A 25,653-nucleotide genomic window follows, 5' to 3' on the forward strand; every position below is an offset into this window, starting at 1 on the left:
TTGGGAGGTAGGGCATTTGCGAGGTGACTAGGTCATGAGAGGTAGAGCCTTCATGACTATTAGTACCCTCATAAAAGAGACCCCAGAGAGCTAACTGCCCTTTCAACCATGTGAGGTCACAGTGAGAAGACAGCTGTGGACAAGAAAGTGGGTCCTCCCCGGTCACTGAATCTGCCATTTCCATCCATGATTGTGGACCTCTCAGCCTCTAGAACTGTGAGAAATAAACATTTATTCTTTTTTTTTTAAGATTTTATTTATTTATTCATGAGAGACACAGAGAGAGGGAGAAGCAGGCTCCATACAAGAAGCCCGATGTGGGACTCGATCCCAGAACCCCGGAATCACACCCTGAGCCAAAGGCAGATGCTCAACCGCTGAGTCACCCAGGCATCCCACATTTGTTCTTTATAAGACACCTAGTTGATAGTATTTTTGTTATAGCAGCCTGAATGGACTAAGTCCATAACCATTGTACTACATGGTCTGGGTATGTTTAAAGTGCTGTTAACTGTTAGTTAAATGTATAATTATCTATAAATATCCAGAATATCTAGTGTCAGTGTTTAGCATTTTGATATTTTTATAGAAGTTTATATAACTAGAAAAATATTTAATTTGGGTATCATTTTCCTTTATAGGGAGAAAATGATAAAATGTATATTCACATAATTTTACACATTAAAATTAATAAGCTAATGCACACCACTCTTACTTCTTCTTCAATACTATGCCTTATTGTATTATTAGTCCTATTTTACTTGTCAGTAAAACATATAGAGTAACTTCCCAAGTTCACATTTAGTAAGGGCAGAATTTGAGCCTAGCAATCAAGCTACAGAGTCTCTGCTCTGAGTGGGGCCTGTCATCAAAGTTGGCCTGGGAAGGGACACTGTCAGCCTGCTGTGTGGTGCCAGGACCATGATACTATTGTACTGCAACTCCAACAGCTTGGTGAACTAGTTTCTCATGCTGTCTTAAAATGTGCAAAGGCTCAAACAGAAGATGATTATATTTCTTGTTTGTTTAACAAAAATGAGTTTGGTGGGCATCTCTGGGTTCAGTAAATTCTCCTAGATTTTTCTGTGGAGAAGAGAGTACATAAAGGGATCATATCTCAAATTACATAGTCTTCTTTCAAAGGGAGAAGTCCCGTTCAAAATGGTACTTGTTTTCTTCTGCAACATGTTGCTGCTTCCTGGGCACTGAAGAAGTTATCAAAGGAAGGAAAGATTTCCTTGGAATAGCTGAGAAAGAGCTGTAAAAGATAAGTGAAGGAAGAAGAGAGCTAAAAAATTATCTGTACATGCACATGGGAGATTCCCTTTGGTCCATGTTGTCCAAATTACTTGTAGTGAGGCACCAGCAGGAGAATCGTCCCAGGGGAAAAGGAAGCATGGGTATTAGGAAAGTATCAGGCAGTTAGTTGTCTACAAGGATCCCCTAACAGTCTAGAACAAGTTGATTGTGTTGGGGAGAAGATGGGAAAATGCTATCAGCAAGTCATTTATATCTTGAGGACTGCTACTATATTCTTATAAGAAAAGTAGATTCATTTGTTCTATTCACTTAATTGATTCAGTTATCCACAAAGATAAACATTATTATAGATAATAATGAAGACTGAGTTTATTGAATACATATTATGAGCCAGACTGACACAATTCTAGCACTTTAAAATAGGTACCATTGTTATCATCATTTTTTTAGATAAGGAAACTCAGCTCAGAAAGATTAAATAATTTTCCCAGGATCACATAGCCAATACTGGTAGATTCAGCATGCTAGCATTTATATTCTTTGTCATGATACTGTGCTGTCATCCGCAAGTAACTTGATAATATTAGTTAAAATAATTCTATCTGCTGTAAAAATTGACTTTAAAATGTATAGTCTCAAGTTCAATAAAATTGAACCAGCAAGTGGCTGGTTCTCATATGCATGACTTAAAATTTCTTTAATTATAATTAATTAAATCATTTGAGAGTTCAAATTATTTTTTAAGTAGAGTCTAAAACTCTTGCTGCTTTCCTATGTTATTTGTCACCACCATTGTAACCTGGGAGTCTCTTTATCCCAGTATCAAAGCCTGTCAGATTCTGAAACTATCCCCACGATTTCTATTCCTTCCCCCAGTTTAAAACTTTCCTGGCCTCTTCTGAGTCTTGGAGTCCAGCTCCCTCTGTCCCATACTTCATTGTGTGAAACCATTTCTCTGGTTTTTATAACAAAACAGAATTAAAATTTGTGCATGCCCAGCATTCATGCGTCTCATAGACTTCAGTGAAGAGAGTATTGGGAGCAAACAGGGGACCAGAGAGAAGGGAGTGGTTTGGAAGTGATCATAAACACTAAGCACATGATATTGTGCCATTTTTTTTTCTCTTTTCTCTTACCATTCCTCAATTATTTCTCCTGGATTCTGTCAATATCTCTAGACAACAAACAAGTACATTTTTGTCACTCTTCAAGTTACTTTATCAATATTTATTTAATCTTTAGATAGATTTATAAGGTGGGCTCTCCTATCATTTTTTCTGTTTGCCTGAGGGAGGAAGCTAAACTAGAATAAGTGGAGTTTGGCACAGCAAGGATTTGAACCCAGGCTGTATGACTGTAGAGTATGTCCTCTTAGCCACTAAATTATTCTGCCTTTCAATGGGGGCAACTTCTTCATTAAGGAAAATTGTAGTACCAGCTCTTAAGGTAGAATTCTATTTTGAGTTTATTTTTGACGTAAAGCTAATTTTTAATCCAACTCAAGTACTTGCTATAGTTAAAATAATTACAACTTTATGCTTTAATAAAAAAAGCTAAAATGTGTTATGCAATCTAGCATTGGAGATTACTTACTTTGTTTCTTAGATACTCTATAACCCATGCTCAATGTTAAGTCTTAAGAGTGATAGAGGGGACTCCTGGGTGGCTCAGTGGTTTAGCACCTACCTTCAGCCCAGGGTGTGATCCTGGAGTCCCAGGATTGAGTCCCAGGATTGAGTCCCACATCAGGCTCCCTGTGGGGAGCCTGCTTCTCCTTCTGCCTGTGTGTCTGTCCTCCTCCTCTCCCTCTGTGTCTCTCATGAATAAATAAATAAACTCTTTAAAAAAAAAAGTGATAGAGTTGCCATTGATTGGTTGAACTGCAGCTGATTTATTTGTAGTTTTTCCTAGTGTTCTTTTGATGATTAGAATAATGGTTTTGACAGAGGTACTTAGTTTTGTATACCTTGTATATGTACACTGAGAAAGCACACAGCCACATCCCAGTGTGGTAACCTCTTTAGTTCTTTAGACTTTTTATGGACTTGTCACGCAAATCAGGGCCCAGAAATAAGTCCAGATAGCACCTAAAATCTTTGCTGCTGCTACTTTGCACACAGAATCCAGCTACCAGTATTGGCTTTTGTTCTTTCTTCTGAAAATCCTTTTTTTTTTTTTTGTGCTGAGTGGCATGTTCAAATATTAAACAGCTAAGGAAGTTCGCAAACCTATGTAACCAAATAGGAAGGGGAAAAAAATTATGTGTTGTGATTGTGCATCCAAAGTGTCACCAATCAATTCCTAAGATAGATGATAAAATATGGAAAGAAATATTTCCACTTTGGATGCTTAGCTAAAGTTTGGTTAAAATTTTTAAACAGTAGGTATGTGTCATTTTATAATTTTTGACAGAACACAAATATGAGGATGAAGAATGAGATTATTTTCTAGTCCATCTATGTTGGATTTTATGCTATCTGTAAAGTTTACATAGTTCAACACTTGTACATAAATCCTTTAGGTTACAGCTTAACATTTTTTTTTTTAAGTGGGCTCACCACCTAGCATGGAGCCCAGTGTGGGGCTTAAACTCATGACCCTGAGATAAAGACCTGTGCTGAGACCAAGAGTTGGATGTTCAACTGACTGAGCCACCCAGGGCCCCTAGTGTATCCCTTTTTAAATGTTAGTTTATTTTAGGTGATTTTCTTGATGTAGATATTATTAAGCCTTGAATTCTCAAAAACAAAAGAAAATATATATTCACAGCTCAAGTACCTAAAGCAAAAATAACCCAAATTATAATGGCAATTTACTTTATTTGGGCTTGGAAAGATTTGTTAATTCTTAAAATTATTGTTCCTTGATTGTTTCTTTTTCCTTTATGTGTAAGTGCTGAATTCTTTTATTCTTCTTTTATGTGAATAAAGATAACTGAAAACACCATTATAATAAGCAATTAGTTTTTCACACTGGTAAATTGTGCAGCAGCTATGTTCTCAGGTTAGCAACTGTCATGTCAAGAGATACTGGATATTTCCACCTCTCAGACTACATGACATTTTAATGAATTATAGTATGTATCTGCCATCTGTGGTTTCCTAGTAGTTGATTGCTATAATTAAAAAAAAAATGTTTGGGCTTTCTGTTTATAGTTTTCTTATATCTCAGTTCTATACCCTTATTTATATCCTCTCCTCTCAAAAGAATTGACTCATAATGAACAGGAGCTCGTATTTGCTAATAAAACACACTTTTGACATTCTTGTCAGACACATAATGACTCCTGGTTTCTCAGAAGATTATATTAATACATACTAGACAGTTCTTTGGCTTAGTCTCAATACAAAAAAAGGAGATTGGATATCATCATAATTCTTCTACATAATCTGGAAGGTGATCCCAGCCCAGTATGTCAACCATCTTGTGATGCCCCAGAAATGGGTTGACATTCTATATCCAGTGAATTGATATATTGGTCTCTAAGGTATGCCCATTTTAAGCTGATTCTATACTTTAATGCTGTCTTCAGTATATAAATATTTCCTATCTGTGGAATATATGAACTAAGAACTATTTTAACTCCTAATCACTGAGCTCCAAAAAGATTGGAAATTCTATCATTTGCCTTCTGGAATTTGGAAACATTGCTTCTGGGATAAAGAAATGATCCAGGGCACCTGGGTGGCTCAGGCAGTTAAGTGTCCAACTCTTGGTTTTGGCTCAGGTCCTGATCTCAGAGTTGTGAGATTGAACCCTGTGTCAGGTTCCTCGCTCAGTGTGGATTCTCTCTCTCCCTCTCCCTTTGTCCACCGCCCCCCCCCCCAAAAAAAAAACTTGAAAAAAAAAAGGAAGAAGAAATGATCCATATTCCTCAAACTTTTCCACTGAATCACTTCTAATGGCAAAGGAAACTAGCACTTATCTCCAAAAGGACCGAGAGCATAGCCTCAAACAGCAGCTAAAGAAGGATTATTTGAAGTCTTCAGTTTTATCATAAAAATTAATGAGACTTTAGCCTTTCACCCAAATTCATGTTTACTATAAAATTCTCCAAAATATTCCAATAGATGTAAAAGGGTATTATTCTTGAAATTCCATGCTTATTACTTCTCTTCAAACATCCTCTAAAACACTGCTTAACTTACCCCAGAAACATAAGCCAGAGTCTTAAGGCCAGACGGTCCACATGTGTGGGTTAAACTGCAGAGATTCTCAGTGTAGCCCATGACTCCAGAATAAAGCACAACTAATTGGACAGCAAAGATATCAAACCAGAGATAATCATCGAGCACTAAATTCCAACTGTCCAATTCAGTACTTCACACTGAGTTCAGTTTGGCTTGTAGGCTAAAAGAATAAAGATTATTTTCCATGGCTCCCCCAGAGAAAAGACTTGTGTTCCACTTTCTGGTTCCCAGGGACTCTGATGTTTAACCCTCACTGAAGCTCCAAACTGAAGGCTTCCCCATGGCGTCCTGCAGGGCAGCACTCTCTCCGCTTTGATGAGGGAGCGATCTTGCTGCCAAATGCTGCACACACCCGGAGAACTCCACAACTGCCTGGTTGGGACAGCAGTACTTTATAGGTAGAATATTTTTAAGTATAAACAAGTGACTTACAGGATTATTCTGTCAGCATGTATGTGTTTCCTGAAGATGTGCTGAACTGAGAGGGTCAGCAGGCCTGAGTTGTAGGGCCTGCCTCTTCCATACGCTGTGACAGTCCACACGGTATTTCCTGTTCTCAGCCTCAGTTTTCCCAGCAGTGGCCCAACAGGATTGAGTTATACATGGTGTCTACTACTACTGAGCTGTATAACTTAGGGTTCCATTAATTGTTTTCTATAATAATGACTTTAATCCAGATTTTCTTTACTCGGTCATACATTACATAATATTCAACATTTAGCTTTTCCATAAACCTGAAACAGAATCTACTAATAGCCATATGAGTCATAATCCCACTTTCCTGAAATTGGTAATTGACAATTATTATGCTAAAGGTCGTGTAACTTTTTTCTTTTTCTTTTTTTTTTAAAGATTTTATTTATTTGAGAGAGAAAGAAAGTGATAGAGCATAGGCAGGGTGAGAGACAGAGGGAGAAGCAGACTTCCCTCTGAGCCGGGAGCCTGGTGTGGGGCATGATCCCAAGACCCTGGAATTATGACCTGAGCTGAAGGCAGAAGCTTAACCGATTGGGCATCCAGGTGCCCCAACTTTTTAATTTTTTCTAAGCACAAAAATATATTGAATCTGATTACTTGCAGAGACTGAGAAATCAAGAAAACAAGCCATAGTAGTTTTTATTTAAGGGTGATACTCAACTGCTTTATGTTTCACTTCTGTGCAGCCAATTTCCCATATCCTACATTGATTTCCTTACAACAGAGCTGCTGTCTGACAGAAAACAGTGGACTTTCTGCAGTGTCACCACCTTGGCTCTACAGCACTGTAGAGTACCAAAACACTTGCCCCTGATAGAAATGAGTGAAGAACAGAAAACAGTAGGCTATTACTGGTGATAAGCATAGGCATCATAAAATAGAATTCAAAAGAATATAATTAGAGACTATGTCTAACAGATGAGGTGGAGTAATGAAGTGATAGAGAAATCCTCATACTTCTGGTATGAGGATCATTATCTCAAAAAAACATTTCAGTGAGTCTTTTACTAACACAAAGTAAAGTTATAAGTTCATAGGAGAACTGAAAGAAATATTTAGAAGTGGCTGCTGACATTCCAGAATTTCTGATTAGCAAAGACTTCTTTGATAAATTCCCTAGAATTTATCAAACAAAATATTAAACTTAACTAGAGATTATGTGGGGACAGATAAGGAAAAAATTATTTAAATATAATTCTCTGAGAAATGAACACAGAAGAGGAGCCCATTAAGTTTGTCCCAAAAAGAATATAGGTTTTTGAAATACTTATAATCTAATGAAAGGGACATTTTAAGATAAAAAGAGAGAGAATGTAATCAATAGAGCTTGGTCCTTGAGAAGGCAAGAGGGAGAGGTATCAAATCCAGTTAAGAGAAGAGTCACCTTTTGTACTGTGGCAGGAGAGGAGGAGGGAAAGGGCGGATGTGGAAGATGAGGGGCTTCATGATCTCCTTGTACATCAAGCTCAGCTAATTACCTATATGCTACCTAAACCCATAGACAGGTCTTCACATAAGACACCAACAGTCCTAAGAGTGTGTAACAGAGCCCCAGCCAGATGAAGTGAGACATCTTAAGTCTAATATGCCAAAAAGGCATTTAGAAAGCACCTCAGAGGGAGCACTTGGGTGGTTCAGTTGATTGAGAGTCAGACTCTTGATTTCAGTTTAGGTCACAATCTCAGGGTTCTGGGATAGAGCCCTGTGTAGGGCTCTGTGCTCAGAGGGGAGTCAACTTGATGATTTTCTTTTTCTCCCCTCTGCTCCTCACTCCACTCACAGTCAGTGGACTCTCTCTCTCTCTCTCTCTGTCTCTCAAATAAGTAAATATTAGCACCTAAGGGTCACTCCCACTACCCATTCTTCTGTGCTAAGTTTCATCTCCACTTAATTTACATCGTAGAAAGCAATTTACCTTTCTTTCCCCAAGGAATGACCTTCTCAAATATCATAGAGCCTATTAGGCACATTTTTATTGGCCCTCCTTAATATACTGAGCATGTCAGGTAGTTGCATAAACAATAAAGCTCATTAAATTAATATTTACTGCCCATGGAGTCACCAGAACCTCCCAAGACAAGGATATATTTTGACATGCATTTCTTTCAATTAACATGTAAATAGCAAAGGTTGCAAGTCTAGTTGACAAGAATTTTCCTACAAGGGTCATGTGAAATAAATAATGCTCATAAGATCATAAGCATTAGTACTTTCCAAGGTTGGGTTCCCAATATATGTTAATGTGTTTTAAAGTAATCATTTTCTCATTAGCACATATCTGAAAAAATTATTGTTAAAAATCATGAAAAGGACCCAACATGCAAAATACTTATCTTTCCTAGTTTTCTGGAAGCATTTTATATTCTTCTTTGTCAACTTTTACTAACAGACTTTTAATATGCAATCATTTCCATAGATTTTTTAACACAAATTGTATAAAATTCTATCATGTAGGTATGTTTGCTTTAATTGGAGTGACTAGGCTAAAACAGAATAACTTGCACATCAGAGTTTTGTTCACCTTCCAGATTCAAATGTTAAAGCTATCCCAAAATCCTAAGCAGAGGATTATTAGTTCTTACATATCAAGCTGCTTTCCTGCATTGCATCCCCCTTTCACATTCCTTAAAAGCAACAACTAGCTTTCCTAATATTTTAATTCATGTCAAATAATAGAATATAAACATTCTTTCATTAATCATCCTCTATGCTAATTTAAAATTCCCATTTGTATAAGGTTAACTTCTGTTATATTTATCACCTAGCTTCTAACCAGAGCACACTGTGTCTTGATCCTACTTTTAAAATATCTCCCTGTTAACAACTGCTTTCAAGCATGTATGGAAATGTTATTAGTCAGAACCCTTATTTGTGAGAAAATACAAAGGGTCTGCAGTACAATGTTATTCAATGTAGAAATCCGTAAGTCCAAAGTTATTATTATATTAATATAATAGCTACTGAATTTTTAGGTGTCTTACCCACCCTGAGTGCTTTACATATCATCATTTCTATTCCTTCCAGAAAACTAACCTGTTTCCACTTTACATAAAGGAACACTTAAGGTAAACAACTTACCAAAAATTATATCAGTGGTAGTGGTTGGTTTTAAATTAGGTTTATGTAGAGTCTCAATGAAGGGAAAACGTGTGTGTGTGTGTGTACCTGAGGATAAGAGAAAAGGCAATATTTTATTTCTATGTATATTCCTTTAAAGTTCTTAATAAATATTTGACTAAATGCATTCCAGTTACAAGTGACTGTTTCCTTAGATGTGAACATAATAGCACTTATAGTAGATTATGTTTCCTAGCCTTAGAGATCTTCCTTATAAATGATAGTTTTTTTTCTCAAAACTATTTGGAAGCTGTCCATAATTATCCTCACAATTTAGATTATGAGACAATTTTATAAATAAAAGAAAATTTTAGGGTAGTCTTTTGTAAGATAATAGGTTTTTGAGCAATCTCTTGATGTAGGGGCAGTGTATTATAGTTCCTCATTGCTGCTGTAACAAATTATCACAAATGTAGTGGCTTAAAACAACAGGAATGAACTGTTTGGGAGTTCTGGAGGTCACAAGTCCAAAATGAGTTAAGGTATCAGTAGGGCTTTCTTCTTTTTGGAGGCTCTAGGAGAGAATCCATTTCTTGCCTTCCCAGGTTCTTAGGGACTGCATTCATTCCTTGGCCTTCAGCCCTTTTCCATCTTCAAAGCCAGAAATAGCTAGCTAAGTCTTTCTCATATCACATCTTACTCTGACCTTTCTGTCTCTTCTCTTCCTATAACGAGAACTTTTGTGATTAGACTGCCCCAAACAATCCACATCATCTCATTATTTTAAGGTTAGCTGGCTAGCAAACTTAGTTCTATCTGGAACCATAATTTCCCCTTGCTATGTAATGAAGCATAAATTCTAGAGATTAGTACACAAAAAATTTGGGTAGGGTTACTTATTCTACTTAGTACAGGCCAGTTTAGATTTTATAAAGTTTGCAATCTGAAAAATATGGAAACCCCCTTTAAGAAAATGAACAAACAAAATTACAAATGCAAATTGAGACACTAAAACACATACTTATGTAGTGAGAAAAAAGACGACACCAACTACAGACTTTTAAAAAGGCCAACTGCATAAATATCTCCCAACTTAACCCAAACCAATTTTACCCTCAATTGTTTAATATATCCATATATCAAATAAAACAGTTCTGTGATAAAAAAAAATGCCTCTTTTAAAACTTCCATTTGTTTTGGGTAAAAGAAAAATAAATAGGTAGAACGTTTGCCAAAATTATGCCTTCAAAGTTTGGTTTCTCAGCAACTCTTTGTTCATTTGTATTTTTGTCATCCCCCCACCACCACCACCACCATCAGTTTAATTGTCCAACTCCTTGTATTCTGGGAGATGTGACATAAAGAATATGGAATTTGAGCCCAGAAGACCTTGGATCATGTCACTGTTTATTCACTCATGAAAAGCATTTATTAAACAATCTAATATTTACCAGGCACTGTTCTGAGCTCAGAGTAAGAAGCAAGATAGATATGGTCCTTGCCCCAGGACAGACATAGGAAGGTCATCTCAAATACGTTAAATGTTATGAAGAAGTACAGGGCCCTATGTCAGTGAGACCTACAAGTGGACTCAACCTAGACTAGTGGAGTGATGTTTACTCCAAGGCCTGAGTGATGAGACAGAGCAATCCAGGAGAGTCAGTGCAGGGGAAGAGGGAAGATTCCAGGTAAATAGACCTCTGACAAAGACCTCTGATGGGAAAGCTGATGCTGATTTTGAGAAGCCAAAAGAAGTCAGAATAAACAGAGGGAAAGGGAGAGGGTGGCATAGTAACATTCTTGAGAGCAAGTTGGGGCCAGGTCTAATAAGGCTTATGACCATGCTTAAGATTTTGATTTCATCTTAATGCAGTAGCATGCTATTGAAGAGTTTTGACAAAGATGTAGAATGATCTGATAAGCAGACTTAAAGTTGTTCTGCTTTGGAGCATGGGGCTGGGAAGAGGGGGAAATGCAAGATTAGATGTAAGTGAATGAGTTAGGATGAAGAAAAGTGTTTGCAGTTGAAACATAAAGATGTGTTATTAACTACCTTCTCTTCAAAAGGATTCTGGTATGTATGCATTTTCATTAACAATGATTCCATTTTAAAAATGTTTAAAAATGTTATTCATTAAGCACTATTTAAGACATACAAGAAAAGTAGAAAGCATACCTGATTGGTTGCTTTTATGCTGAGAGATGCATTCATACTGTTTCTTTGACCAGGTGTTTGCATTTTATTTCTAAGTATATAATGAACAGTTTCCTAAATACAGGCATTTCAGGCATCAACAAAATGGTTAAGGGGATAACTGAGGAGTTAGAGAGTTGCTTCTCAAATCTTACCAGGCCTTCTCTACATGATTTAGTACATGTTGGTGGCAGGGAAGAGAGGCACCCACATATAGCCTCCCATTCTTGTGGACTGAACCCTCTTTCTAGGACTTACTGATCATGGAGGCACCAGGTGAGTTCCTCACCAGCTTCCAAGGAACATACTTGGCATTGATTTCTCCACTCCAGATGTTTCCTTCTTTTTCTTTTTCAGCCCTTTTTCAAGCCTGGCCATTGGCCAAATCCCCTGTCCTGATCCTATTGATAAAACTCATTTTTGTATCCCTTATTTTTCTGCCCTAAGATTGCCAGTGGCATAGTGTATGTTTTCTTTGTGATCTTGCATATCTTTAACAAACCTTGCCACATTCTAGTATCCCCTCTGATACAGCTTCTACCTCTGCTTGCTACATGATGAAATATATCATTGGGATATGGTTCTCTGTTGATGGAGGTATAAATTATACCTTTAAAAATAGCTAAGGGCACCTGGGTGGCTCAGTGGTTGAGTGTCTGCCTTCGGCTCAGGTAGTAATCCTAGGGTCCTAAAATGGAGTCCTGCATTGGGCTCCCTGCAGGGAGCCTGCTTCTCCCTCGGCTTATGTCTCTGTCTCTCTCTCTGTGTTTCGAATGAATGAATGAATAAATGAATAATCTTTTAAAAAATAAGCCAAGATGGATAGCCACATAAGAGTTTTCATTCCATAGAGAATGAATATCTGAAGAAGGCTTTCCTATATTTGTGATTCCCACATGCTGTCTGTGGAAAGTTTTTTTTTTAATAATTTATGTGAAATTAAAAACATCACTCTAATATTTATAAAATACTAATCTATTGACTAAGAAAAATTTCCTACATCTCCCAAATATTGGCTAAGCCACAAAGCTCTCCAGCCTTGTAAAATAGAATCCACTTGTCTTTGGCAACCCTGTCGTCTGGGTTCTCCTACAAGCAGAGATTTGAGCACAAGTAGTTATTTTGAGAGGTGATTCCCAAGGAAGCACCAATATGGATTATAGGGAAATGAGATAGGGAAAGTAAGTCAATATAAGGTGTGTTATGTGGTAGATTAGTGCTCTGGGTAATTGGGGCTTGATCCCATTGGGGTTCTATGGCAGACAGTGTAGAGGTGTCTCCCCTGAGGGTAAAGAAACTAGCTTTTATCCAACAACTTCCATTTGTCACTGGCTGAGGACTGCTTCCAGGATCATTAACTTCCTGGCACTTTCAGGCCTCTTTTCCATGTGAACCTAGCTGACTGCCAACAGTTGGAAGGCCCCTCAGCAGAGTTGCAGGTGCCTGCAGCGATATGCCATGCATGCAAACAGGAGCAGCGAGTGCCAGGGTGGGTATGGGCAGCACACCAACCACATCTGCTACTGTAGCCTTCTACCCAGGGTCTCCAGCTATAGCTGTACAGATTGGGCTCTACACAACGGTACCCAGCCAGGGGGTGTGGGGAGTGGGGGGAGCTCTACAATACCACAACAATTAAATATGTGCAACTTATACCAAGCCACAAGTTCTGTGAGGCTATTTCCACTAGTAATAAATAATATGCTAGAACAACAGGCCCTCAAACATGATTGCCCTGAGTTAACCATGAAGTGCGATTACCCTGTTTACCTATTCGTGCTCTTAACACAGCACTAGAGGGAAGGAGAGGAAAAAGCAGAACACTCGGGACTCTCATTGCCCTGGCCATTGTGGCCAGGGGGAACCATAGGAAAAACACTGTCCTGGTAAAATGATTCTATTGGTGCAATTTTAAAACCCTCCCGCAACATAGTGTCATAGAAAGACCTTTATGAATTATACAGGTTTCAGAGGATGTGGGCCTTGGGATTTACTTTACTCCCTCCTTTTGTAGGGAGTGATAGTTTGCCACCGACTGTTTCTTAACTCTTGAGCTCCAGTTCTCATACTTGTAAAATAGAGCAACACCAATACCACTAGCAACTTAGGAAGAGGGTTAGTGGAAATGCAGAAATGCGTATAAAACATGGAGTCTAGGGCTTGGTATATAAAAAGCACTCAACAGAGGTGGGGCCTCTTTCTTATTCTAGGCTTTACCATTTCTCTGGCCCTAGTGCTCATCTCCTGGCAGGGGGGTGGGATGAGAAAGGGTCTGGGGAAAGCAGATGTAACCTATGAGTGCTTAATAAGTGCATTTTGGGAGTGATAATTTTTCACATTCTAAGGGTTACGTGGGTATGATGCCAGAAATCAATATGGGCCTTCCTCCTGCCCGTGTAAATGCTCTCTAAACAGATTTACCCTTGGAAATCAAGTATTAGCTCTGAGCTTTACTTCTTTGATATCTCTTAAATAACATCAGTGTTTAATAAAGTAAGCAACATATTTTCATTTCATACTTAAAGTATGTCTCCATTATATAGTTTGTTTAAGATTTGTGACTATGTAGCAGTTTTCAAAGTGTGGCTTTTTAGCAGTTTTCATATTTATGAGATGATAATAGCAAAATTACTGAGTGATTTTTCACTTCATGGTCTTATAATAAGCCATAGAAAAAACACTCTTGACAGGAGCAATTTAATCATGCTGTGTGTATGAGTGAGAAGAAGAAGGGGGGGGTAGGATGTAGGGGGAGGAGAGAGGCTGAGAATGAGAGAAACAGAGATTGGGAGAGAGAAAGTAAAGACTGCAGAGAGCTCCGATATTCCACCCAGAGACAGGACAGCTTATTTAAACCAGGTCAAAGCTCCTTTGGATTTCAGGTTTTCTCTGAGAACTTAATGTTAATTCTTAACTTTTTCAAGATAAACAAGGTAAGTCTGTGTTCCATGTATGAATATTCCAAGTTCTAAAAGGATTTTACTGCTTAATTTACAACTTTTCATAAATCTAAAACCAAAAGGAGAATTTCTATATTTGTCTGAAGCTTTCGATGATGTATTAACAGTTTCAAACAAAGGTGATGTTATACTTGAGATTACTAATAAGTGAATGAAAAGGAAAAAATGCAAAAACTTATTAATGTGATGCATGACTGACTTACAGAAGGAGGTGGCAGGTATATGTATAAAATTGTGATGTCTGATGTGATTAACTTTAAACCTTGACTTAGTGCACTATAAAGCTGGATTTGAAATCAAGCAGTGGTTTGACTCATTAGTACCAAAATATGCATCTTAGTGTTATCACAAAGTTATAGTTTTCTTTAAAGCAATTTTATTTATATTTAAAATTGCACCAGTTGTGTTGCATCCATATAGACCTTTTACACACAATTCAATGCAGATAAATACTTTGGGCATTTATTTTGGAAATTAAGAAGTATATTTAGTTTGCATTTGGAAATTATAAATCATATTTTCTATTTTAGCTCCAAAAATTTTGCCTTTCATTTTGTTATCTTCAGGCATGGACCAGAGAAATGTAACTTTTGTCTGTGTGAATAACTTACAATGACTCATGCCAGCTGTGTGATAAGCTGTATGATAAGTTATACTTTTTTTTTCTAAGACTACCTATTTATGAGGATCTTTCTCAGCAGTATTTCATAGAAATCACTTAAAATTCTCAAATGATAAACATGTTTTAATTGTCATTAGATCAGAAGAAGACATACATATTAAGAACTTAAAGAAATTTCAAAAATAGACTTATGTTTCAGATAATTTATGGAGAAGTACAATCCAGTAAAAAAAAATTTCCTAATTCATTTTCTTATTCACTCATGTACTGATGTCACAGCAGTCTGGCTGAAATTGAAAATGTAATATTGTTATCACCAGGGTTTGTGCAAAAGCTATTCTGAGATCCCTCTAGAAAACAGCAGTCGTACTTGTATATATTCCAAAACAGAGTTGTTCTCCAGAGACTAAGCATATAAACTGTATGGTAAAATCAATACTTATCAGCAACTCCCTTTCTTCTTTCTAAAAAAGCTCTAAATCAAAATCTAATGAAGGACACTTTAGTGTATGAAGGATTTTATACCTGAGCAAAGAAGAGTATTCTATATATTGCTTGTGTTATGTTTATATTTTCATTTTATATTCTGAGTAATATTTGCAGTTAATTTCTTGTTTTTAGTTTTAACACTTAATATTTAATTTCAGATGCAGGCCTCATCCATGAAAAGAAGGCATAAATATACTTAGGATGGCTGTGCTACATTTGTAATTTATATCTTTCCCTCCCCTAATTCCCAGTTTAGTTTAAGTCGTTTATCTTAAAAGGAATCTTAACATCTGTTTGGTTTTATGCCATCCTCATGTTTAACCAACTAAGTGAAATGTCCCTTTGCCTCTTATCTGTGCTTATCTGTGCTGATTGTTAGTGGGCACCCAAAAATTATCTTTCTACCTAAGTAAAAACATTTATTCTTTTCCTCCCTCACACTTTAAACTTGATATAAGACCAGCATTACAGAATCAGTGTGGTCTAGATATTTTTTTTTACCTGATTGACCAATCAGTAGGAACCACTTTGGGCTTCTATGAAGATATATATACAGTTAACAGTCTAAGTTTTAGTTACTAAGGTTCATTCAGCAACTCACTTGATAAACAGTTGCTGAGCAGTACTCTTTCACTCAAAGCACTCTGACGGGAGAGTACTGGAAGGGAAACATATAAAGCATATATATTTATGTGAAAAATTATATGTAAGTGAGGTTTTTATTAAAAGTCTATCATATTAAGTATTTTCATAGAGCAATTCATAATCAATTACCAATTTAAATATAGGGAAATAATCAATATAGGAGTTTAGAGAAAAATATCACTGCAGCTTAAGATGGTCAGACCAAGTTGTAAGTAGAGATGCTTTGAGGTGGTCTTAAAGCATTGGTAGAGAAAAGACAGAAAGGACATCTCAAGTGGGTAGGATAGTATTAGGAAAAGTTTGGAGGCGGAAAATGTAAAGTCATGAAGAAGAAATGGTATATAAACAGCTTGGTTGGCACAGAAGTTTGCTATCAGAGGTACAGAGGTAAATATGGCAGAGTTGGTAGGAATACAATAGGGAGCACTTTAAATGATGTGCTAGGCTGCCAGGGAGAGCCAGTAAAATTGGAGCAGGAGACCAACATCTTTATCTGTTATGGTGGTCCAAACGCAGTTGAAATAATAAGAATTGCAATATGGAGAGACCAGTTGAAACAAAACGGAAGGAATAAGTTCAGGAGATATAAGGCAGTAAGAATAATTATAACCATGTTTGATAATGGGGGAAATGGCAATATCTTTAACAGAATTGAGAAATGAGTAAAAAGGCCAGTCTGGGTCTATAAACCTCTACCAGTCCTGATTCAACTAGAGAAGCAGAATCTGTAAGAGATGTATATTAAGAAGAGATTTATTACAAGGTATTGTTGGCTTCTGTGATTATGGAGGCTGACAAGGCATGAGCCTGAGAGGGGCAGGCTAGAACTCTCAGGTACTGGCTGAAGCTGTGGAATTTCTTTAACATGGAAGCCTTACTTCTGCTCTTAAATTCCATCTGATTGAACTGGGCCCACCCAGATGATCTGAAATAGTATACTTTATTTATGGTCTACTGATTGTGGACTCGGTCACACCTACAAAATACCTTCACAGTGACACTTAGATTAAATAACTGGAGCCATAGACTAGCCAAGTTGACACATCATGAATCCTTCAAAAATCCCCAATTGCTACATAAACTCTAAGTTGCTGGCAGGATTTCTTAAGTGACGATGGCCAGAAATATATAGGAAATTCAGAATCAAAACTCAAGAAAGTTACTGAAATTGGAAATACAAGATGGACATTATCCACATAGAGATGATATCCATGCCAGTCAAATGGGAGATCCCCAGAGAAGTCTATAAACTTCTACATCAAAGATGAGTTCTGGAGATGAAAACATTTTAGAGGGTTGAAGAAAGAAGAATTAACTAAAAGATAAAGGGGAAAAAAGGATGGAAGAGCTAAGAGGAGAACAAGAATAGCATATAGCCTTGGCTAAGAAGAGAACAAGAATAGCACATAGCCTTGGCTGTCCCTCTCTTTGCTAGACTTTCTCATTAGTTTCCTGACATTTCCAGTGGACTGGGGAGCATTGTTGTGGTTCCTTTGCTTTCCTCTTGAGTTTTGAGAATCTTGCTGCCAGAGATCCAAACATAATTTACATTGAGTAAAGGTCAGTGGTTTTTACCCCAAACTTTGAAGGTACAATTCAAGTAGAAAGATGAAAAACACTCCAGATTGCAGGTGTTTCGGACCTGAAAAATTAGATATGTACCACAGATAATAAGGATTTAAAGTTACAGCTATTCTGATTACTTAATAGAGAGGTCTTTCAGGGACCCTAGCCTCCAGAGTCTTGAATGCTCTTTCCCTTCCTTATCTGCCCAGCAAATTCGTTCTTATCCTCCAAGGTATAACTCAAGCATCTCCTCCTCTAGGAAGTTCCTTAACTCATGCCGACAGAGATGTTAACTTCATCCTTTGTCCCATCACTCATTTAGGCATATTTTATACTTCTTATCCTGCTGAAATAGAATTGCTTCTATGTTTATCCCCCCCACCAGTTTGTAAGCTCCTTTCAATTTTGAGTTGACAGTGTCTGTAGTAATACCATCCAAGTGTTTAATACATATTTAGGAAAGGAGGGATAGCTATATATGCATGTATATGAGAAAACAGTGTAAAGAAGACAAATCTATACATGTTTATTATTGGGGGCATCAGGCAAAGGGAGAGGGAGAGAGAGACTCTAGCAGGCTTCATGCCTAGCACGGAACCTGATGAGGGGCTTGATCTCTCACAACACCAAGATCATGATGTGTGGTGAAATCAAGAGTTGGACAATTAACCAGCTGAGCCACCCTAGTGCCCCAAACCTACATATGTTTATAAACAGTTAATGGAAGGAGAACTTTTGAAAATTCTGCAGTTCACAGAGTAAAATGTAAGGGAATAAGGTGGAGAAGAAGAGAAGGGGGAATGTATGGTAAGAATGCAAAGGAGAAGGAATACCATTCTGATACTGAAAAGGAAAGGAGAGACTTGGTGTACATAAAGATTTAGTTGGAAGGGAGGAAGGATGGAAGAAATCTGTCCCCCAGGAAAAAAAAAAAAAAAAAGACAAATGGATGTGAAAGAAATTGTGCCTTCTCCTAAGAAAAGATTTTTCTTGATGTGAAAAACTTGACACTGTATTTGTCAATTTAACTTTGATCTATAGCATTTAAAATACTAGTAACAATGAAAGCTGCTATTCCTTGTGTGTGTGTGAGAGAGAGAGAAAAAGAGAAATCTGAGTGTCTATCTATTATGGGTAATTCTTTTTTTAAGATTTTATTTATTTCAGAGAGAAAAGGAGAGAGAGAGAGTGGTGCAGAGGGAGAAGCAGACTCCTCGCTGAGCAGGGAGCTCAAGAGGGGGCTCCATCCCAGAACCCTGGGACCATGACTTGAGTCAAAGGCAGATGCTTAATGATTGAGCCCCCCAGGCACTCCTATAATGGGCAATTTTTATGAAAAATGACACTTGACCTCTAATCAATGCTAGGATTACAAATGCAAGTAAGTCAAAATGTGGTTCCCACATCAATAAGTTGAAATTATTTTGCAAATGGTGATATCCTTAATGAGTGTAACTCTTACACTATGGGTTGCAAGAACCAGAGATGACTTTACACATCATCATTATATTGCAGTATTCTTGAAAGGAAAACATAAAAGTTAAAAAGATTTATTTTCAATTAAAGAGCTGGTACATATTTCCATGGTGTTTAACTTTTATAAAATTCAATGTCATATCTCATCAGAATTGTGGAGTGTGGGATGCCTGGGTGGCTCAGTGGTTGAGCATCTACCTTAGGTTCAGGGTGTCATCCTGAGGTCCGGGGATTGAGTCCCACATCAGGCTCCCTACGGGGAGCCTGCTTCTCTCTCTGCCTGTGTCTCTGCCTCTTCTGTGTATCTCATGAATAAATAAATTTTAAAAAAGAATTGTGTAACGTATTCCTGAGATAATTATTTTTGCCTGTGCCTTCCAGAGTTCCATCTTTTAAATTGTTTCATGTTTTTTGCCTTTAATGTAGCAAATGGTAGATGGAGCTTTTAAATCCATAAACATGCTTTCCCCCTTCAGCATTTAGAACTTGACTGCTTATTATCTTTCAAAAAATATGAACTTAACTTACTTTGTAGAGAAATACAGCTGAAATCCACTTATCAAAAATTTAGGAAACCAGTGGCATATACAGTACTTCTCTCCTTTTGTACTTTTTTTTAGGGGCAATTTCAGGAAGTACTATTGAAAGCTTTTTACTGTAGTACTTCAGAATTAGATTTGGAAACAAAACCTTTCTGTCTCTAAGGAGAACAGTAGAACTAAGAGTGATTTGTCTGGACTGTGTCTAATCTGCAGTGATTGGGTTCCTATTCATTGCAGGGACATCATAATGGCTGCCTCCAGGCTTCACCACCTGTTACATAAAAAATTATTGTAGCAGAGAAATGCTGAAATCACTAGAGACTGGACTTGGCCTATTAAAGTGTGAACAAATGGAGTATGACAATGTGTGTTATTTCTGAAACAAATAGGAATAAGGATACATTGCATTCATGCTTCACTGCCTTCATGATGAGACTCTTTTTTTTTTTTTTTTTTTTTTTGCAAAATAGGAGATTGACACTTTGGAGCAGAAAGATTCAAGCTCTAATCCTCACTGTGGCATTAAGGAGTTGGGTGACCATAGTTAATGATTTAACTTTACTGTACCTTGGCTTCTTTAAACAGAGTTTGGATGAGGTCATTTATTTTTAAGTCTCCAGTGCTAAGTTTCAGATCTATTCTAAATTTAACAGTTTAATCTACCTATCATATACATTTCAGTATTTCATCTTTTTTTAAGACTTTATTTATTCATGAGAGACACACAGAGAGAGGGGCAGAGACATAGAGGGAGAAGCAGGCTCTATGCAGGAAGCCTGATGCGGGACTTGATCCTGGAACCCAGGATCACCCCCTGAGCCAAAGGCAGACATTCAACTGCTGAGCCACCCACACGTCCCTCAGTATTTCATCTTAATGTTTATTTTTAGTGTTATTTTAATCCTCATTTGATATGAACTGAAAATAAATATTGCCAATATGAAATTAGCTTACTATAATATCACATAAGCCTCAAAATATATTAAATATTTAATATTCTTATAAATTTACTTCTGCTCTAATGAAAGAATATCAGGTTTGTTTTTAGTTTATATCATAGTCTTCCTTCGAGAAAAGCCACATAAACTCTACAATCTTGGCCATGTTCATTTCCTCCCACTTGTCAAGGTGTAATGTCTTTGTCTGTTTGGCTGCTTTAACAAAAATGCCATATACTGGCCAGTTTATAAACAACAGAAACTTATTTATCACCCTTCTGGAGGCTTGGAAGTCCAAGACCAGGGTACCAGCATGATCAGGTTCTGGTAAGGATCTGGTTCCTCCTTCATACATTGATGGCCATCTTTTTTACTATAAATTCATATGGTGGGAAGGGTAAGTAAAATATTTGGGATCTCTTGTATGAAGGCACTAATCCCATTCATGAGGGTTTTACTCTCATGACCTCATCCAAAAGCCCCACCTCCTAAGGCCATCACACTGGGTATTAGTCTCCATACGTGAATTGGGGAGCCAGGGAAGACACATTCAGTCTTTAGCACGTAGCTGAAAGAGAATCAAAAGTTTTTGTGTGGTTAACACCAAATGCTTCTCTAACTCCTTCAAACTGTCAGGACTATCACTATTTTAGAATTAAATTAGCCAGAACAGTGCCTTGAAAGTAATAAACAATATCTGGAAAAATGAGATGTAGATAGTAATTGACTTTGCTCAGGATGTCAAATTAGTATCAGTAATATGTGCATGATTCCTAGCCCCCATTTTGTTAAGATAGTTCCTCTATTAATGCTTAGATATCTGGTTATGCAGTTGTTTGCCTGCAGATTCTTTAAATACTGTGCTTGACATAGGTCAGTTAATTCCCTGTATTCCCTGAGATATACAGGTAATTTAGTTCTGGAAATTGGTAAACCTTTGTCACTAGATTTTCCCTTTACCAGCACACTTTTAGGCCTTTATTATATTGTATATTTCAAGTTCTTGTTTGCCTGATTTTCAAAAGATGGAAGGTAGTGGGGTAAAAATTAAAGACAAAATGTTTAATATTCTTTTGTACCAATTTTCCCACCAAATATTTTCTCTTTATTTCCTAAGGATTTTCTTTTGCCTTTATGGGTATGTAACTTTATGTTTTGTTATGTAGTATTTATTCTAATCACAGTCAATAGAAAAGCAGCCAGCCAGCAGTTTCTCAAATCTCTCATGCACAGAGACTCAAATTAACCGTTTTGTACATAAATTGTATTCTTGTCAGTCATGGAATCATCCTTCATCAGCAGCATACAACCTCCAAGACCTTTGTGGCCAGTCCTCAAATTACCACAGTTTACTTAATTTGCACATTTTGCTGCTTATTATATTCTGAGGTATGGTTTGATCTCAGTGCCAGCCTGGAATGAAGTAGTTACAGCATTTTGCTCTACAAGGACCAGCTGCTCAGACTCATATGGTGCTGATGGCCACCCTTACTCTTGTGGTCTTTTTCTTGAAAAATTGGTCTCTCTTTCTCTCTCCTTCTCCCCTACCTCCAATTAATTTATTCTCCTCTCTTCACTCAGAATCTGAAAAATTTCTCCTGAATTTATTAACTTAACTCCTTCTATGCCTACTAGCTAATCCTGATACCTCCCCCTCCAAAACCATAAATTACCTTTCTGATCACTAAGTAAATAGGTATAACAATTTTAAAAATTTTTATCTCATCCTCTAGATTAGGTATGTCAGCTGAGTGTTAGAAAAAAAATAAGCAATGAACTAACTTGTAACAACCAGAGGCAGTTGCTAATTAGAAATCCAAATAAACCAACAATTATGATATAACAAACTGAAGTGAAACATTTCCAGATGATAGTATTTTGGGAGTGTAGCCACCTTGAGTAGTCCTTACATTTTCACAATTGATTTTGCTTCTTCCTCTACAATGACATAACACACAAAAGCTCCTCTGGCTGTATATGCAGGTCTCCAGAGGTAGTGGGGCAAGATTTGGGCAGGAAAGGGGCAATGAGTATGGATTGTTTGGAACTAAGATACAACCTAAATGGGACTTTGCAGTATTTTCTGGCTGCTGACTCCGTGGAAGTTTGCTAGTTAACATGTCTGTCCTCACCTTCTGAGTTGAAAGTATTCCATCTGACAGAATTTTTTAATATCTTCACTAATAAAATAGAAACTGGATGATTTTTAAAAGCTACCAGTTGATTTTACAAGCTCAAGAGGAAAGAGATGGCTCTTAATGCATCTGACTTTACTTTTTTTTTCTCCTGAAAATTCTTAAAAATTTTAAGTGATGGCTATTAAGGAGGGCACCTATGATGAGCCCTGGGTCTTATAAGTGATGAATCCCTAAATTCTACTCCTGAAATCAATATTACTCTATATGTTAACTAACTGGAATTTAAATAAAAACAAAACAAAAATTTTTTAAGTTAAAAAAGGTCAATATGATTTTCCAATTTTACAGTTTTAAAAAGATTTATCCCAAGACCCTAGTTTTCTTTGGAATCTCTGCTTAAAACAAATCTTAGCAAATAATGCTTTCACATTCTATTAAAAATATGCAGAGAAATACCAATCATGTGAGGATCATAAACAAGACATTACAATATGTGCTAGCACATCCTATCTTGTTCTGTGAAGTATAAGCTCCACTGCACTGAACCTATTTTCCTGCTGCCCTGATCCTACCCCACCTGGTTTACTTAAGAAATATTCTGTCTAGGTATAAGGCTTTGTACTTCCTGTGTGCCAACATGAAGATCATCAACCCGAGGGACAGAGAAGTGAGGATTGAGCCTTCAAAGATATATGTACCCAGTAGAACTGTTATTATACACATTGTCTCTTTTCTTCTTGTACCTCCAAGGTTCCTGAACCAATGAGAGGTAAAACTCTACCAAAGAGAATAGGTTTTTGTGACTCACATAAGACTTCCTTGGGCTTTTTATTTTTTTAATTTTTTTTTTTTTATTTATGATAGTCACAGAGAGAGAGAGAGAGAGAGAGAGGCAGAGACACAGGCAGAGGGAGAAGCAGGCTCCATGCACTGGGAGCCCAATGTGGGATTCGATCCCGGGTCTCCAGGATCGCGCCCTGGGCCAAAGCCAGGTGCCAAACTGCTGCGCCACCCAGGGATCCCCTTCCTTGGGTTTTAATCATGAAAATTTATTCCAAGTTTTTCAGTCTGACCAAAACTCCATACAAAACTACCCAACAGATTTATTCTAATGATAATTCTTCAAATCTATCAAAATAAAGGATTTGTGGTATTATGAAGCATGAGACAGTTTTATACATGAGAGATTCTTGGTTGCCCCAGGACTGCTTCCATGTTTTCACTACTGTAAATAATGCTGCAATAAATACAGGGGTGCATATATTCTTTCAGATTAGTGTTTTTGTTTTCTTTGAGTAAATACACAGTAGCAGAATTACTGGATCATACAGTAGTTCTATTTTTAATTTCTTTCAGAAACTCCATATTGTTTCCACAGTGGCTGCACCAGCAGGGCATGAGAGTTCTTTTTCTCTATATTCTCACCAACACTGATTTTGTGTGTGTGTGCGTGTTTTTGTTTGTTGTTTGTTTGTTTGTTTGTTTGTTTGTTTTAGCCATTCTGACAGGTGTGAGGTGACACCTCATTGTGGTTTTGATTTGCATTTCCCTGGTGATTAGTGATGTTGAGTATCTTTTCATATGTCTGTTGGCCATCTGTATGTCTTCTTTGGAGAAATGTCTTCATGTCTTCTGACCACTTTTAATTGGATTATTCGGGGATTTTGGTGTTAGGTTGTATAGGTTTTTTAGATTTTGGATACTAACCCTTTACCAGATATATCATTTGCAGATATCTTCTCCTGTCTGGTAAGTTGCCTTTTCATTTTGTTGATTTCTTCCTTTGCTGGGCAGATGCTTTTTATTTTGATGTAGTTCCAATAGTTTATTTTTTTCTATTGTTACCCTTGCCTCAGGAGACACATCTACAAAAATATTGTTACCATTGATCCCAGAAAATTACTGCCTGTGTTCCCTTCAAGGATTTTTATAGTTTTATGAGGTTGCACATTCAGGTCCTTAACCCATTTTGAGTTTATTTTGTGTAGGGTGTAAGAAAGTGGTCCAGTTTGATTCTTTTGCCTATAGTTGTCCACTTTTCCAAATACCATTTGCTGAAGAAACTGTCTTTTTCCCATGATATATTCTTGCCTCCTTTGTCAAAGATTAATTGATCATATAATCATGAGTTTATTTATGGCCTCTCTGTTCTATTTTATTGATCTATGTGTATATTTTTGTGCCAGTTACCATACTGTTTTGATTACAACAGTTTTGTAGTATTTCTTGAAATCTGAGATTGTGATTCCTCTAGTTTTATTGTTTTTTAAAATTACTATTCAGGGTCTTTTTGGTTCTATACAAATTTTAAGATTATTTGTTCTAGTTTTGTGAAAAAAATGCTGTTTTTTATAGAGATTTTGATAGAGATTGCAAAAATCTGTAGACTGCTTTGGGTAGAATGGACATTGTCACAGTATTTGTTCTTACAATTCATGAGCATGAAATATCTTCCCATTTGTGTCATCTTCAATTTTTTTCATCAATATTTTATAGTTTTCAGAGTACAGGTCTTTTGCCTCCTTGTTTTTCACCTCCTAGGTTTATCCCTAGGTATCTTACTATTTTTGAAGCAGTTGTAAATGGGATTGTTTTCTTAATTTCTTTTTCTACTACTTCATTATTAATGCATAGAAACGCACTAGATTTCTGTGTATTGATTTTGTACCCTGTAGCTTTACTGAATTCACTTATGAGTATTAGTAATTTTTTGGTGGAGTCTTTAGGTTTTCTATATATAGTTTGCCATCTGCGAATAGTGAAAGTTTTACTTCTTCCTTACCAATTTGGATGCTTTTTATTTTTTTTCTGTCTGATTGCTGTAGCTAGGACTTCCAGCACTATGTTGAATAAAAGTGGTGAGAGTAGACATCCTTGTCTTATTCCCGACCATGGGGGAAAGCTCTCAGTTTTTCCTGTTGAGTATGATGTTTGCTGTGGGGTTTTCCTTTATGGAATTGATTATGTTGAGGTATGTTCCCTCTAAACCTACTTTGTTGAAAGTTTTTATCATGAATACATATTGTACTTTGTCACATGCTTTTTTCCGCATCTACGGAGATGATCATATGATATCCTTTCTGGTTTTGATGTATCATG

At 36.9% G+C, this 25,653-nt stretch overlaps 1 protein-coding gene and 1 long non-coding RNA gene across 53 annotated transcripts in view; one reads left to right on the plus strand and one right to left on the minus strand.

The window, feature by feature from the left end:
* Nucleotides 1–25,653, plus strand: part of RIMS1 (regulating synaptic membrane exocytosis 1) — a 477,898-nt gene that overhangs the window by 426,740 nt on the left and 25,505 nt on the right. The gene's annotated exons all lie outside the window — the stretch shown is intronic.
* The window catches only part of LOC112658739 (uncharacterized), a 178,237-nt gene that overhangs the window by 82,054 nt on the left and 70,530 nt on the right, over nt 1–25,653 (minus strand). Inside the window, exon 1 of one of the 3 annotated variants that reach the window (XR_003135930.3) lies at nt 7,539–7,587. The exons of the other annotated variants lie outside the window; for them this stretch is intronic. This is a non-coding gene — a long non-coding RNA (uncharacterized LOC112658739). Of the gene's footprint in view, nt 1–7,538; nt 7,588–25,653 lie in introns of those variants that run through there. 3 annotated transcript variants of the gene reach the window in all.

The sequence above is a fragment of the Canis lupus genome, chromosome 12, assembly GCF_003254725.2.
Source record: "Canis lupus dingo isolate Sandy chromosome 12, ASM325472v2, whole genome shotgun sequence".
In the NCBI taxonomy this organism is placed as follows: domain Eukaryota; kingdom Metazoa; phylum Chordata; class Mammalia; order Carnivora; family Canidae; genus Canis; species Canis lupus.